A 17734-nucleotide genomic window follows, 5' to 3' on the forward strand; every position below is an offset into this window, starting at 1 on the left:
AGGGAAGAAGCTAGATTAATGAATTTTGAGCAAGATACATTTCTTTATCAAACAGTTACCGCGCCGACGCGGGGAAATAACATTCTGGACTTTATCTTCACGACCGACAGCCACCTCATCACCGCCTGTGATGTCGGCGAGCCATTTGCAGGCAGTGACCACAACATAATCATATGTGTTTTGAATATTGAAACAAAAGCACGAGAAAACTCACTCTAAATACCATATTATAGTAAAGCGATTTTTACGAGCCAAAGAAAAGAATTGGCTTCAGTAAATTGGAATCATTTGCTCAATAACGTCAGCGTTCAGAAAATGTATAATTGTTTTACTGCACAAATCACAGCGAGTGCAAATAAATTCATCCCACTCAAGCCACGAAGGACAGAAAATCAAAAGCCGTTATGGATGACTAATTACCTGCAGAAAATCATCGTCGAAAAAAGAAAACTGTATAAGAAATATAAACTGTCACACACCACAGGATCATACTAATTATATCAATATCAAGAGAGAGTGCGAAAGGAAAATCAGAAAACAGAAACGCGAATATGAGATGAAAATATCACTTGATGGAAAGAAAAATCCCAGATTATTTTTCAGTTACATATGAAGCAAAAAAACTGTAAAAAAATAATATCGGCCCACTATTAGTAAATGGCGATACGATTAATGATGATAAAGGCATGGCGTCGGTCCTTAGTTCAACCTTTAGTAGCGTATTCACAAAAGAGAACATGACATCGATCCCAATCCCGAGGACTATTTTTCAAGGCCCTGAAGAACATAAGCTTGTGTTGACCGAAATTGATGTCAGTGAAGTGCGTGCGTACCTGCAAAAAATAGATTCAAATAAATCTCCGGGCCCCGATAATTTATCTCCTCGCGTGTTAAGAGAATGTAGTCAACAGCTAGAATTACCCATAACGTTAATATTCAATAAGTCCTTAGCACAGGCTAGTGTGCCTCTGGAGTGGAAAAAGGCTAATGTTACCCCGATCTTTAAGAAAGGAGATAAAAAACAAGCCAGTAATTATCGTCCTATCAGCCTTATGTCTGTCCTGATTTAATTATTCGAAAAAATAATCAGGGATAAAATGGTCACTTTCCTCGAAACAAATGATTTGATAACTGATAATCAGCATGGATTTCGTAGTAATCGATCTTGCCTTACCAACTTATTAACTTTTTTCAACGACTTTTATTCAAGTTGGGACGCCCGAGCCCCATATGACGTAATTTACCTAGATTTTAAGAAAGCGTTTGACAAAGTTCGCCACGTTAGGCTTATTTCAAAAATGTGTTCCCACGGTAATAGTGACCATCTATGTGGGTGGATTCATGACTGGCTCACCGACAGAAAACAGCGTGTAGTTCTTAATGGTGAAGCATCCGATGGGCAACCCGTAACCAGCGGCGTGCCCCAAGGTTCGGTCTATTCATGATTTACGTGAACGATTTAGAGACTGATATCCTGTCAAAAGTACCCAAATTCGCCGACCACACCAAATTAGGAGGTACGGTAACAAACAGTAAAAATTGTGAGAACATTCAATCAGACTTATTAAGACTTGCCGACTGGAGCGAAAAATGGCAAATGTGTTTCAACGCAGATAAATGTAAGGTAATGCACATAGGTGAAAAGAATCCTAATTTTAAATATCAGCTTCAAGGACATGAGCTCAGCGAAGTAAAACAAGAAAAACATCTTGGTGTCATTATCAGTAACACTTAAAATGAGTGATCAATGTTCTGCGGCGAGTAAAAAAGCCAATATGATGCTAGGATTAATCTCCAGATACTTTGATTATAAATCACCCGAAACTATGAAGAGATTATATTTAGCATTTGTAAGACCACACCTAGAATACGCCGTTCAATTCTGGTCACCGAATTATATCAAAGATCAAGTCTTGCTAGAAAGGATACAGCGACGAGCAACCAAACAAATTCCAGCGCTCCGTAACTTGACATATGACGAGCGTTTAAAGCGTTTAGATATGTTTTCCTTAAAGAAGCGAAGAGTAGGAGGGGACTTAATTGAAGTGTACAAAATCCTTAATAGATTCGAAAACATTAACCCAGATAGTCTATTTCAGAGAGACACCAACACAATAACACGTAGCAATGGTATGAAGTTAATTACAGGGAAACCGATGTAACACATTGGAATGTGTAGATTCTTTTTGTTCTCGTTCTTGTTCTTAGTATTACTATTACCTATTATTATTCTTTAGTTTTCCGTTTTTTCTTCCTCTTGTTTTGGTTCTTATTCTTGTGTATATTATCACTCACTTTTTTTTTACGTCTACGCCTATAGCGCCGGTAGGCTTGCTTGAGGGACCTGGATGGTAGTCGGCTCCACCCCGTATTAGCGCAGGCAAGTGTTTTATAGTGGCGCCATCTTCTCTTGGCTCATGCTGCCCCCCGGAACTCGTTCTTGATTCACTTGGACGGTTTATTCTAGAGTCCGAGTTGATTGGTGGTCTTCATAACAGCATGTGGGTAGTTTTAAGCCACTCGGCGGTGACTGACAAATCTGAGGTGGTAGCGTGGGGATTCGAACTCGCGTCGTCCATCACGCGATGAATGTGGGCCCAGCACGCTACCACTCAGCCACCGCCTACCCAAAAAACTTATTATTATTCTCTTCAATTTTTTTCCTTTTGTTTTTATTGTTCTTATTATCATCACTATTATAATCACTATTCTTGTCTTTTTTCTTTTATTTCCTCCTCTAGCTTTTGCTCGTTCTTATTATCAGTATCACTTATTATTCCCTTCTGTTTTGAATTTTTTCCTTTTTTTTTTTGTTCTTGTTCTTGTTTTAACTGTCACTATCATTTATTATTGCCTTGTGTTTTCCTTTTTTCCCTTATGTTTTTTTTTATTATATTACTATTTTTATTTAGTTTCTTTATTATTTATTCTTATTTATGATTACATATTCTCTTCAGTTATATTTTTCGTTCATGTTTTTGTTCTTGTTCTAATCTTTCTTCCACTACTTTTTCTCGGCTTTTCTCTTCCGTCACTTGTTTGTTCGTCTCGGCGGTTCGTCTCCATTCCCAGACGCTTTCGGCTCTCACAACAACTATTGCCAAGGGCCACAATGGGATTAGTCGGGTTCTCATAAATTTTTGTCCATGGTCGCGGTGCAGAAGCCTTGCCGTTATTACCAGGCTACCCACGGAAATACGAACACAGTCTCCACGAAAGCCTTATCTAATGTGGGTGTGTGAGTCCCGGAGTGTGTGAGAGTATGGGGTTTAGGCTAGACTTTCATGTTTAATGTTTGTTCAGTGAAAGCCTAATATGAGATCTTGTAGAAGCATTTTATTTTATTTTATTTTATTCCTCCTTTTCTTACTGTTTTGTTACTCCATCCCCTTTGATTTAGTTGTCTTTCTTTTCTTCTTCTTCTTCTTTTTCTTCTTCTTCTTCTTCTTCTTCTTTTACTTTTTCTTTTTCTCTTCTTCTTTTCTTCTTTTTCCACCACCACCGCCACCACCACCCCTAATTACTCCTTCTCCCTCTCCTCTCGTCTTATCTCCTCGTCTTATCTCCCTTGTTACCGTTTTTATATATATTTATGACCTTTATCACGCATTCTTCCGTTGTCTGTTGCTTCCTAAATCATCATCATCACGTGTTATCTCCTTGGTTCATTCCCTTATCTTGACTTCTTGGTTTGTTATATATTTTTTATAATTTATTTGCCCCCTCGTCGTGTGTGTGTGTGTGTGTGTGTGTGTGTGTGTGTGTGTGTGTGTGTGTGTGTGTTTATCTCTGACCAGTTTTGTTTTACCGTCTGTCATTTTTTCTCTTTTCTCTTTTCTATTATCTCTTTATTTCATCTTTTTCTCCATTTTTTTCTCTTTTGCATTTCTTCATATTCCAATACTCGTTTTTACTTTTCTTTCCTCTTCTCTTTATTTTTTTCTTCTTCTTCCTCCTGTTTCACCGTCTTTCTTTTTACCTTCTCCTTCCTTTCAATATGTCTTTGTTCGTATTTTTCTTTCTCGTTTTTTTTTTTTGTCATCATTTCCGCCTCCCTCGTTTTGTTTGTGTATTCTTTTTAGTCCCCGTTTTGTCTCCTCTTCCCGTCTCCACAGTTATCCGTATGTCTGTTTGTCTGTCTATCTGTCACACGTTTCCCCTTCCTTCCTCTTTTTCTTGTTTTTTTCTCATCTCTTTTTACTTATTTTTTCTTCCTCTACCTTTGTCAGATGTCGTACACGATTTTTCTCTTTATCATTTCATTTTTTCGTGTTTTTCATATTTTACTGTTTTTTTAATATTTTTTAATCTTCGTTTTGTTGTTGTGTTGATTTTTTCTTCATTCTTTCTTTCCTATTCGGTTCCAGTATTCTCCTTATTTTATCTTCCTTTCGTTTCTTTCCCTCTTGTTTCCTTTTATCCGGTTTCGTTTATCTGATTTCCTCCCAGATGAAATTCTTGCTTTGTCTCATCTTCTCTAATTCCGTCTCTTTTCTCTCATCTCTCTACCCTTCTCTTCTCTTTTCCTCTCTTCGTTTCTCTTTTCCATTTTCAATTCCTTTTTCTTTGATTTCATCTCCCCCCCTCCCCCGCCTCTCTCTCTCTCTCTCTCTCTCTCTCCAAAGCAAATTTCTATGGCATTTCTTGAGCACAATTTTTAACGTCAGTTCTCTGGTATTTATTCACTTTATATTTTGTTTCTGCGCGACTCCGGGGACGGCGGCGGAGGGAAGAGGAGGGAAACATGGAAACATGTCAGACCTGTTCCTTGCTGATGGCATCCACTTAAACCCTGTTGGCTCAGCCCGTTTCGGGAGGCTGCTCTGTGACCAATTGGCTCTTCGAAAGCCAAAAAACGCGGAGGCGAGAACACCAGCAGCTCCACCGTAAGGGAGTACTCAACCCGCGAAACCCCCGACTCGAATCACATTAAAGCTCGCTATGTAAACGCTCGTAGCCTACGTAACAAATTTGAAGACTTAGAAGTCCTCGCAGCTACAAATCATTATCACATCATCGGAGTCAAAGAATCTTGGGGAGATACTTCAAATAGAGATTTCATTGCGGAATATAGATTACCGGGTTATACCATCTTTAGTCATGAAAGAGAGAATAGACAGGTTGGAGGCGTTATCTTTTATATCCACATCTTTCTCCATCCAGTATCCGTGAAAACAGATATTATAACCAATGTAGACACGGTCTTCATTGAAATTAAAAATAAATCTCGTAAAAGAGTAATTGGACTTATCTACAGACCGCCAAGACAGACTCTTGATATCGACCACGCATTAAGTGATTTATTATTAGAAACAAGTAGCAGTTGCGAGGCAATAATTGTTGGGGACTTTAACTTGCCAGTGAAAAGATGGGGTGAACCGTTGAGCTGTCATACAGGGCTCGACCTGTACACAAATTTACTAGAAAGTTATTTACATCAACACGTTCAAGAACCGACTCGGGAAAATAATATACTTAACCTTATCTTTTCAACGACAGCTGATATAGTTAACGAAATAAATGTTGGTCCAATTTTTAGTTCTAGGTATCACCGAACAATCACATTCAGCATCAATATGAAAGAAAGTAAAGTAACTCCAAGTAAAGAAAAGGTGCCTGATTATCAGAGAGCGAATTTCGTAAGACTTCGATCAATTCTAAATAATTCTGACTGGACTGAAATCTCGGCGGAAACAGATATTGATAAATCTTGGGGGGCCTTCACCACAATATTGAACAATGCCATAAGCATATGAGTACCCTATCGTATCAGACGTTCAGCTTTTAAGAAAAAAAACAAATGGTGGAATAACGAAACTCAAAATAGCTTTTCTCTTAAAAAACGCGTATACAGTAAATACATATCAACTCAGAGTGAGGCTGACAAACTAGAGTTGGACATAATTCACTGGGACCAAGAAATTAATAAAACGAAGCAAGAAAAATCTTGAAGAATATATAGCGGAAACGAGTTAATCTAATCATAAAGAATTTTTTAGCTATGTAAATAATAAAAAAGTCACTCACCTGTGGTATCGGACCGCTTGCTAATGATAATGGTAACCACACGAACGATGAAAATGAGATGGATACAATCCTAAATAACTTTTTCGCATCCGTATTTACCGACGAAGATTGTTTATCACCTCAACCGCCGGAGGTTAGAAGGACCGAAAAGATGTTAAGTGGCGTGCTCATCGTAGAACGTGACATTTTACGCACAGTTGAAAAGATTAAAGTAAGCAAAGCTCCTAGTCCAGACAAAATTACCCCTAGGGTCTTAAAAGAAATCATACATCAAATTTGTAAGCCACTCTCCATCATATTCATTAAATCTTTAACAGCCGAAAAAGTTCCGTCGGATTGGAAACTAGCAAATGTCACACCAATTTTCAAAAAGGGGGACAAGTCTCATCCAGGAAACTATCGACCAATTAGCCTGACATCGATTGTTTGTAAGTTAATGGAGACTATCGTTCGCAACAATATGGTGAAATTCTTCGAAGAAAATATATAATAAATAATTCGTAACATGGCTTCCGTAGTAAACGTTCGTGTTTAACTAACTTACTTGATTTTTTTCATTATATTTTTGAGGTGTTCGATGAAAGCAGATCAGTGGATATCATATATCTGGATTTTCAAAAGGCATTTGATAAGGTCCCCCACCAAAGATTGCTCAGCAAACTATTGGCGCACGGTATCTCGGGTAACATTCACAATTGGCTTGTGGACTGGCTCTCTGAGCGGAAACAGAGAGTAGTTCTAAACGGTGTTACATCTAACTGGCTCGATGTCAGAAGCGGCGTACCTCAAGGATCAGTGTTTGGCCCCATGCTCTTCTTAATTTATGTTAATGATATCGATGATGGGCTCACTTGTAAAGTATCAAAATTTGCTGATGACACAAAAATTGCTCGTAAAGTAACTGCGACACTCGACGATGAAGCTTTACAATCAGATCTAGATCGACTTGCACGATGGGAAAATCAATGGCAAATGAAATTTAACGTTGACAAATGTAAAGTGTTGCACATCGGAAAAAATAACAATCGCGTTCGGTACGTAATGAATGGCCAACAACTTTCTGCAGTAAGTAAAGAAAAGGATCTTGGAATCACTATATCAAGCGATTTAAAGCCCGGTCAGCATTGTTCAGAGGTTGTTAAAACTGCAAACAAATTGGTTGGCTTCATCGGACGAGTCTCTAACAATAAATCGGAAAAAGTAATATTAAAACTGTATAATTCGTTGGTTCGACCGCATCTAGAGTACTGTGTACAGTTTTGGTCTCCCTATTACAGAAAAGACATAGAAAAGTTGGAACGGGTTCAACGAAGAGTAACAAAGATGATTCCTAGGTTGATAAATTTATCATATGAACAAAGGTTTAAAGAAGTAAATTTATTCAGCCTATCAAAATGAAGAATGCGAGGCGATCTAATAGAAGTGTTTAAAATGTTTAAAGGATTCAGTGATATTAATGCGGAAGATTACTTTACAATTGATCGATCAAATAGAACAAGAAGAAATCACAATTTGAAGATAAGTGGTAAAAGATTCTCGTCGCACGAAGCTAAACACTTCTTCTTCAATCGAGTTGTTAATGTTTGGAACTCGCTACCCTGTGATGTCGTTGATAGTACAACAGTTACGGCCTTCAAGAATAGATTGGACAAGTATTTTGAATCCAACCAGCAACTAAGATATTACTCATTGTCGTAATAACGTTAAGTTCTTTCGAATACTGGTGTCCTTGTCCGCTTTTATCGCCCGGTTAGTGGTAGCAGTAATGGTAGTTTTTTCCTCTTTCTTACATAATTTCCATGCAGTTTATCCATGCTGCATGGTTCTTTTTCCATTCCTGCCAGCTTTGGCTGGAGGGATGGGGGGTGGGGAGGAGCCTTCGCCTTTGCTGTTCTTACGGGAGATTAAACTAGGACAGAAACAGTTTATACCTCACAGGGAAGTCAGGTCAACAGGTAATTACCCGCGAAGGATAACAGACAGGCTAAAAACTGAAATAGGAAGGAAAAGAGGACTATATGCTAGAATTAAAAGAGGGGAAACTCACCTAAGGGATAGTTACAACGATTTAGCTAGAGCAGTAAAGAAGAACACACGTATGGCAAAACGTAATTATTATGAGATTAGAATTGCCAGGGAAGCAAAGACCAATCTAAAGGGCTTCTTTCAGCTTTATAAGACCAAGGTAAGGGATAAGATAGGGCCGCTGAAGTAAGAATCACTGATTGATAGTGATGAGGAAATGAGCGAGGCGTTAAATAGATATTTCTTAACTGCATTTACCAAAGAAAGATTAGATGATATACCTCAGGGAGAACAGATATACAGGGGAGAAGAGGTAGAAGAATTAACCGACATCAACATAAGTAGGGAGCTCGTGATTAGACAGATAGATAGACTTAAAGTCACTAAGGCGCCAGGGCCAGATGAACTTCTCCCCAGGGTTAACATAAGTATTTAGGAAGTCACTAGACACAGGGGTGGTGGAGGAGGTTCATGGAGGCAGGCACAAGTTATTCCAATATTTAAGAAGGGAGACAAATCATCTATGGAAAACTATAGGCCGATTAGTTTGACGTCAGTTGTAGGTAAAATGATTGAGTCAATAATAGCTGATAGTATTAGGGACCATATTGACAGACATAATTTAATTAACGACTCACAGCATAGGTTTATTAAAGGAAAGTCGTGCCTCACTAATCTTTTATACTTTTACAATAGAGTATACGAGGCAGCTGACAATGATGAGAGCTAAGATGTGGTTTATCTTGATTTTAGTAAGGTCTTCGATAAGGTACCTCGCCAGAGACTGTTAAAAAAGTCAGGGCTCATGGGATAAGAGGGAAGGTATTTGATTGGATTAAGGCGTGGATTAGCGACAGGAAACAGAGGGTTACCATTAACGGTAAAAAATCCGAATGGGGTAATGTTACCAGTGGGGTTCCTCAAGGCTCAGTTTTAGGCCCGCTTTTATTCATTTTATTCATCAATGACATTGACAATGAGATAACTAGTGACATAGGTAAATTTGCAGATGACACCAAAATAGGACGCACTATTAGGACAGGGGAGGATGCTAGAGCACTGCAGGAGGATCCCATCAAACTGTCAGCTTGGTCAGAGAAATGGCAGATGAATTTTAACATCACCAAGTGTAGCGTACTTAGTGTAGGAACACGCAACCCATTACACGGGTATAGTTTAGACTCCACAGCGATAGCCAGGTCTGAGTGAGAAAGGGATTTGGGAGTGTAAGTGAACTCTGACCTAAAACTAAAGAAGCACTTTATTAACAGGACGGTAACCAACAGGATTGCAGAGGTCATCTTCAGACTCTATTTAGCATTAGTTAGGCCACACTTAGATTATGTTGTCCAGTTTTGGTGCCCACACTACATAATGGACATCAACTTGCTAGAATCAGTTCAGAGGAGGATGACCAAGATGATTCAGGGGCTGAGGAACCTCCCATATCAAAATAGGCTGAAACATCTAAACTTACATTCACTAGAAAAACGAAGAGTGCGGGGAGATCTGATAGAAGTATTCAAATGGGTCAAGGGTTACAACAAAGGCGATATAAGTAAAGTACTGATAATTAGCCAGCAGGATATAACTCGCAGTAATTGATTTAAAATAGAAAAATATAGATTTATGAGAGATATAGACAAGCATAGGTTTAGTAATAGGGTGGTGGGGGAATGGAATAGACTCAGCAATCACATAGTTAGTGCAGGACGATAGCTTGTTTTAAGAGTAGACTGGATAGCTACATGGACGAGGACGACAGGTGGCAGTGAGGTGTGGGTGCAGTAAGGTGGCAGGGTACTGGTGCGTGCATAGTACCGCCGGTATAACGAGGATTGAGCCTCTACCTGTAACCCCTGAAACTACACCTCACCCATCGTGAGTAGTGGGGGGGGATTCTGGAGCTGCCCTGTGTAGGCCACCTGGCCTCTTGCAGTTTTTCTATGTTCTTATGTTCTTATGTTCATCTTCCACCTTTGATTAGATAGTTAGTGTAGCCTGTCACAAACAGCCTCGTAAGGACCAGCAGGTCTGCTGTTGTTTGTTTTTTCTTTGTGTTCCTTTGTGAAAGGGAAGGGAAGGGAAGGAAAGGAAAGGGAAGGGAAGGGAAGGGAAGGAAAGGAAAGGGAAGAGAAGGGAAAGGAAGGAAAGGGAAGGGAAGGGAAAAGAGGGGAAGGGAAGGGAAAGGAGGGGAAGGGAAGGTAAATGAGCGAAGGGAGGGGAGATACACAAAATAAATGAGAAGCAGTAATTCAGGGAAGATGGGAAATATTTGGTTGTTCTGTCTTGTGCACATCAGGTGTTGTTGTCTGTGCTGGAGGAAGTGTTCTTTTTTTCCCCGTTTAACCAATGATAACAGTAATTATAATAATGATAAAAGTAATAATGGTAGAAATGATAATAAACCACCGCCACCATCACCACCCCAACAAGTATTTATTACTATTTCTATTTTACGTTCGGCCTAAAGCGCAGGTAGGCTTTCTTGATGGGGCCTGGTGGTCGGCCCCAGCCCGGTAGTGGCAGGCAAGTGTTTAAATCTGGCGCCATCTTGCTTGGTTCATGCTGCCCCCCCGAGCTCCACTTGATCCTCTTTAGAGAGTGTCGAAGTGGTCGTCAGGACACCGTGTGGGTAATCTCGGTGATGACTGTAAACCGCAGAGTAATAATAAGAGTAAGAAGAAGAAAGTCAAGAAAAGATAATAATGATAAAAATAACACTCAGTTTACATTCATGGTTAGTTATAGAGATAATAATGATAATAAAATATGAACAAAAGAAAGAAGGATAAGGCGTGCTAAACAAAAAAATAAGTAGAAAAAGAAACAATGAGTAAGAAATAGACTACACACACACACACACACACACACACACACACACACACACACAGATAAGAAGCCCTAAACAGTTATTAGTATTACAATTATGCAGACTACACCAGAATAAGGTGTCAAAGAAAACGGAACCTGGGAGAGCTGCGCGGAGGGGGGACTCGTGTGTGTGTGTGTGTGTTTGTGTGTGTGTGTGTGTGTATATCATAACATAATAAGGGTCTCTCTCTCTCTCTCTCTCTCTCTCTCTCTCTCTCTCTCTCTCTCTCTCTCTCTCTCTCTCTCTCTCTCTCTCTCTCTCTCTCTCTCTCTCTCTCTCTCTCTCTCTCTCTCTCTCTCTCTCACACACACACACACACACACACACACACACACGCACACACACCGAGTAGCACGCCTCAAGGAGACACAAATGCTCTCTCACGAAGATTTGCTTTGCAGAACACTCGAGGGAATGCGAAAGCCAGGAGGAGGAGGAGGAAAAGGAGGAGGAGGAGGAGGAGGAAGGGAATAGGAAGAGCAATACCAAGGGAGGAAGGTAAAGCAAGAAGAGAAGGAAGACCTGAAAGTGTGGTTAGTAAATGAGGAGGTAAAAAGGAGAAGGAGAAGAGGAAGAAGAAGAATGAATGAGGAAGTAGGACGAGGAGGAAGAAAAAAAGAGGAGGAGCAGCAGCAAGAATAGAATAAGTGAACTAGAAATAGAAAGAAGAAAACTGGATAACTGAGTGATAAGAAGACGAGAGGTAAAATGAAAGAAAAATGGGATAAAAAAGCAAAATCAGGGGAACAGGAGAAAGAGGAAAAGCCAGAGGTGTCGTATAAAAAGGAGGAGGAGGAGGAGGAGAATGTCAAGGTGCTGTAAAAGGAGGAAGTGGCAGAGAATAAGGAGGAGGAAGAAGATTATGGTGGCAGAGGAATGTTAAACCTGGAAGCAAAAAAAGAAGAGGAGGAGGAGGAGGTGGAGGAGGATTATGCGCTGGTGGAAGCTACGTAAGAAGGGGATGAAAAGGAGTGACTGATGAAAGGGTGTGATGAGAGGAGAGGAGAAACGGTGATAAGAGAAGAGAGGGGGAAGAAGGAGAAGAGGAAGACGAGGTGTGCGTAGGTGAGATAAAGGTTTATGGAAGAGGTAAAGTAAAAGGAAGAGATGGATATTCAAAGAGAAAAGAAAGAAGAAGAAGAAGAAGAATGAGTGAAAGATAAAAACAAAAGAGAAAGATGTGGTAGTCTAAAGAAGAAGTGTGAGAAGTATAGAGACGAAGAGAAAGATGAAAGAAACAAAGGATTTAGAGAAGGGAGGATTAGAAGCAAGGAAGAAAAGAGTCAAGGAGGAGGAGGAAGAGGAGGAGAAGGAGGAGGAGGAAGAGGAGGAGAAGGAGGAGGAGGAGGAGGAGGAGAAGGAGGAGGAGGAGGAGGAAGAGCATGGAGTCAACACTGCTTTAAAACATTTGGCATAAACAAACTCTTTAGTATTCATTGTGGTACGATCTCTCTCTCTCTCTCTCTCTCTCTCTCTCTCTCTCTCTCTCTCTCTCTCTCTCTCTCTCTCTCTCTCTCTCTCTCTCTCTCTCTCTCTCTCTCTCTCTCTCTCTCTCTCTCTTCTTTTTCCTTCTTTTCCTTTTCTTTGTTCTCCTCCTCTTCCTCCTTCTCCTCCTCCTCCTCCTCCTCCTCTTTCTGCACCTCAAAAAGTAATATTGTAAATTGAATTATCTTTCCCTCATTTTTCTTATGTAAACTGTGTGACCCTGTGTGTGTGTGTGTGTGTGTGTGTGTGTGTGTGTGTGTGTGTGTGTGTGTGTGTGTGTGTGTGTGTGTGTGCACGCGCGCATACCTTCAAGGCGGGTGAAAAGACAAAGGCGAAACAAAGGTGGCTTCCTCCTATTCCTCCTCCTCCTTTTTTTCCTCCCTATAGTCTTTCTTATCTTTCTTATTTCCCCCCATCCTCTCCTTATCTCTCTACTTTCCTCCTGGCAAATCTTACTTATTGCCTTCCTTATGTTCCTCCTCCTCCTCTTCCTCCTCCTCGTTTACTCCTAATCCTTCTTTTCTTATTTCTTTCCACGTCTGTCTTTTCCTTCTCTTTGTTTAGTATCTTGTTGGGAAGGTTGTGTGGTCTGACCTCGTCTCTCTCTCTCTCTCTCTCTCTCTCTCTCTCTCTCTCTCTCTCTCTCTCTCTCTCTCTCTCTCTCTCTCTCTCTCTCTCTCTCTCTCTCTCTCTCTCTCTCTCTCTCTCTCTCTCTCTCTCTCTCTCTCTCTCTCTCTCTCTCTCTCTCTCTCTCTCTCTCTCTCTCTCTCTCTCTCTCTCTCTCTCTCTCTCTCTCTCTCTCTCTCTCTCTCTCTCTCTCTCTCTCTCTCTCTTTTCTTGTTGTTTTCTTTCATATTGTCTTCGGGTTTTTTTTCCCCGTTTTCTTTTTGTTTAATTTTCGAGTTTTGTCTTCTGGTCTTTATTTCTTTTGTTTTTTTCCTTTCAAGTTTTCTTCATTACTTTTGAGTGTTTTTCATTTTATCTTTTTGTTTACTTTGTTTATCTATGCATTTTCCGCTTCCTTCCCTTTTTACTTGAAGTGTCTAACAATTCTTTAATTTGCTTTGTCTATATTCCATTTACTTATTTACTCATCTTTCTCCTGTTGATTATTATTCTTCTTCCTCCCTTCCTCCTCTTCTTCCTCCTCCAAAAATGTTGTCGCCTCCTGAACTTCATTGTAATTCCTCCTCTTCTTGTTTCTCTCTTCGTTCTCATTTTCTTACCCCAAATAGTTATCCTCCTCCTCCACCTTCCTCTCTCTCCCCCTCCTCCTCCTAATCCTTCTCCTCCTCCTCCTCCTCCTCCTCCTCCTCCTCCTCCTCCTCCTCCTTTTACCCTTCCTCCTTCTCCCTCCTCCTCGTCTTTAACCATGCGAAACTTACACTGTACCATTATATAGTTATAGTGGTAGAGTTATTCCTCTTCCATCCCTCTCCTTCCCTTCTCCCCCCCCCCGTGTCTCCAAAAATCACAGGTCTTCCTTTGATTCGCCGCCAACCCGCCACACAAATTTCTTTACCCACCGCTGGGTCATGATGGCCATCCTTAGGTTCTGTGGGGCTGCTCTCTCTCTCTCTCTCTCTCTCTCTCTCTCTCTCTCTCTCTCTCTCTCTCTCTCTCTCTCTCTCTCTCTCTCTCTCTCTCTTTCTATCTCTCTCTCTCTCTCTCTCTCTCTCTCTCTCTCTCTCTCTCTCTCTCTCTCTCTCTCTCTCTCTCTCTCTCTCTCTCTCTCCATTAAAACAAAATATGTAACTACAAAATGACTTCATAATGCTTGGCTTACAGGCGGAATACTTAAATCTATCAAACAAATGTAACTTGTTTAAAATGTATAAACTTGGAACAGTTTCTTATGAGACCTTTAAACAATATAGAAATTACCTTACTCAGATTATTAGGGTTGCCAAAAGGAACTATTATTTCCAAATATTTACAAATTTTCACAGAAATACCAAAAAGATTTGGCAAACAATCAATGAATTAAAAGGTAATACATACAAAGCAAACAATATCAAGTCATTGCAGTATAATAATTCGGTATTAAGTGATCCGTCAGATATATCGGAAGCCTTCAATATATACTTTTCCACTATTGCATCTGAACTTGAGAGAAAACTCCCAAATATAAGTAAAGACCCGAAAGACTATCTTAAAGGTAACTTTCCAAATTCTATGATGTGCCCTATTGTTACTACCTTTGATTTGGCTACAGTAATTAAGTCATTAAACAATAAAAAATCAGGCATTAATGATATCACCCTCTGTTATTAAAAGAAACTCTCATTTGATTTCAGTCCCATTGGCTATACTTTTTAATCAATCTGTTACAACTGGAACTCTTCCATCTCTGTTGAAGACTGCAAAAATTACACCTATCCACAAGTCTGGTCCCGATGATGACCCTAAAAATTATAGACCAATATCTCAACTTACAATTTTTTCTAAAATATTTGAAACTTTAATGAAGGTTTATTTAATTGAATATCTTAAAACTAAGAATATATTAAACCCTTCTCAATATGGTTTTAGGCGGAACTGCAGCACTTTTGTAGCCTTAAATGTATTTTCTAATGATGTACTTTCTGCAATTGACAAAAAACTCCATGTCTTATCCATATTTATAGATTTTGCTAAAGCCTTTGATACAGTACATCAAAAGATTCTTATTATCAAAATGTACCACTATGGGATCAGAGGTCCAATACTCTCTTGGTTCGAAGATTACCTAACGAATAGACATCAATGTACTGTATTTAGCGGCAAAAAATCATCCACTACCACTGTAAAGCTTGGCGTACCTCAAGGAAGTGTTCTAGGCCCAATTCTGTTTCTAATATACATCAATGATATATCAAATCTTTTCTTTAAGGCTAAAAGTATATTGTTTGCTGATGACATGACACTCTACTTAACGGTCCAAACCAAGATCAACTTGTACTAAATGCAAATCATGAACTCGAAAAACTATACCAATGGTGTCTATGTAACAGACTTACAATTAATACAAAGAAAACTTGCTTTATGCTATTCACTACTAAAAAAGCGTCTAACTTGATTAATTTAAAAATCAATAATGAAATATTTTCTAAAACTGATATTGTGAGATTTCTTGGTGTAGATTATAATGATTCATTATCATTTACACTGAAAATATCACGACACATTGCTTTACTTTATCCAATAAAGGATTTCATGCCTCAAAATGTATTAAAGTCAATATACTATGCACACATTTATTCACTAATTACCTACTGCAACCCCATTTGGTGTACAACATACACCACCTATTTAACCCCCCTAAGATTGCAGCTCAAAAAAATTGTAAGAATTATTACTAATAGCAACTATTTAGCACACAGTAGTCCACTCTTCAAGGAAACCAAAATCTTAAAACTGGATGATATAACTAAACTGGAAATAGCTACACTCATGTACAAAAATAATAATGAAATGCGTGACCTCCTCCCATCTCATGATTATAGTACCCGTCACCGCAACAATCTAAGCTTTCCTATTCATCGTCTTTCAAAATTCCAACATTCAACTACTTATTTGGGTCCAGTAATTTGGAATTCTATCCCCACACAAATTCAAGAAGCTCCTTCCCTCAACACATTCAAAAGCCGATTAAAAACTAATATTATAATGACCTATTAACTGACTCACTTTTTTCTTATAAATCTGCATGTGTATGTACTTTAAAATATTATGTTAAATATTTAATGCAACATATGAGCAATTTACTTATGTATATGAATGGGTGTATGCATGTATATGTGCGCTTGTGTATATATAGGTCTATGTATGTGCATGCATGTATTTATGTACGCGTTTATTCTATTGTGTTATCTCGCATGCTCAACATATGATTCTGTTACTTTATCATTATGTAAAGTTATCATAATCATTTCATCTTTACTGTAATCATTATTAATGTTGTCACAGCCAGTAATTTTCAAATAAAATATATATTTTCTTGCCTAAAAAGCTAAGCTTTAGACAGGCTAGCTTTAGTTGTACAGCTTAAAGCTCTGTCCATATATATATGCATATAACATATATATTTTTGTATAACTAATAGCTATAAATAAATGTTTCAAATATTTCAAATCTCTCTCTCTCTCTCTCTCTCTCTCTCTCTCTCTCTCTCTCTCTCTCTCTCTCTCTCTCTCTCTCTCTCTCTCTCTCTCTCTCTCTCTCTCTCTCTCTCTCTCTCTCTCTTATTTAAACATATTTCTACAAAAAGGAGGCTCAAAATTAGACTTTTTTGGTATAACTATTTTAAGAGCCTGCTTATGGGACAAAATGAATTGTCGACTGTTGACACATACAACACATACAAATACAAAATACGAAAAAGAAAGAAAACATGTGAAAGCAATTTGGAATATTGTCAGTGTGTCACTTTATATTTATACCACTAGCGCACTTGAGGAGTGGCTGCCGTGAACATGTTCTACAGGCGTGTGGTCCTGGCTGTATATGTGCGCTGGTGCTGTCTGGAGTGTGATCGAGGCACCTCCACAAGCTGGTCACTTGAGAGTGCAGTCCGGGTGAACCTCTGGGCAGCGAGTGGAGGAAGCCTCAAGCTGCTGAGGTGGGGAACCCCCTGCACCTGGGCTTTGTGGCACACCACCAATGCTGAGACATCACGGCGGTGTTCCAGCGACGTCACAGTGGCAGACGACTCCTCCAGGTGCTCGCTGGCCTCCACCAGACGCAGTGCTCGTCGTTGTACTGCGTCGAGCCTCTGCATGTGGGTGGCAGCACTCGACATCCAGCACAGGGTACCGTACTCCAGATACGATCGTGTCTATGCCTTGAAGAGAGTGAGGATGCCCCGTGGGGCGAGGGATCCCGCTACTCTTCGCAGGGCAGAGACTCGCAGGGAGGCCTGGCGGGCATCAGCTCGGACGTTGTGGTCGAAGCGCAGGCTTTGGTCCACAGACACTCCCAGGACCTTGATGTGGTCTTGGAGGGGCAGACTCTTGCCTCCAAGACACAGCTGGTTTGCGACTGCTCGAGAGGCGTCTGGGGACCGTGAGATGACCATGGCCTGCGTCTTCTCCGGGGCGAGGGTGACCTGCTACTCCTCTCCCCAATGCTCCACCAGGCTGAGCTGCCTGTTGATCTCCTCGACGGCTCGCTGGCTGTCGGGGCGGTAGTAGGAGCGGGAGATTGTGCAGTCTTCGGCGTAGACTGACACTGCCGATAGCTGCCGGAAGAGATCGTCGATATATATGTTCCACAGGATTGGGCCGAACACAGAACCCTGTGGAACTGAGGCATGCACTGGTGAAGGCCTTGATGACTGCCCGT

Source organism: Eriocheir sinensis, chromosome 18 (genome assembly GCF_024679095.1).
Source record: "Eriocheir sinensis breed Jianghai 21 chromosome 18, ASM2467909v1, whole genome shotgun sequence".
NCBI classification, from domain to species: Eukaryota; Metazoa; Arthropoda; class Malacostraca; order Decapoda; family Varunidae; genus Eriocheir; species Eriocheir sinensis.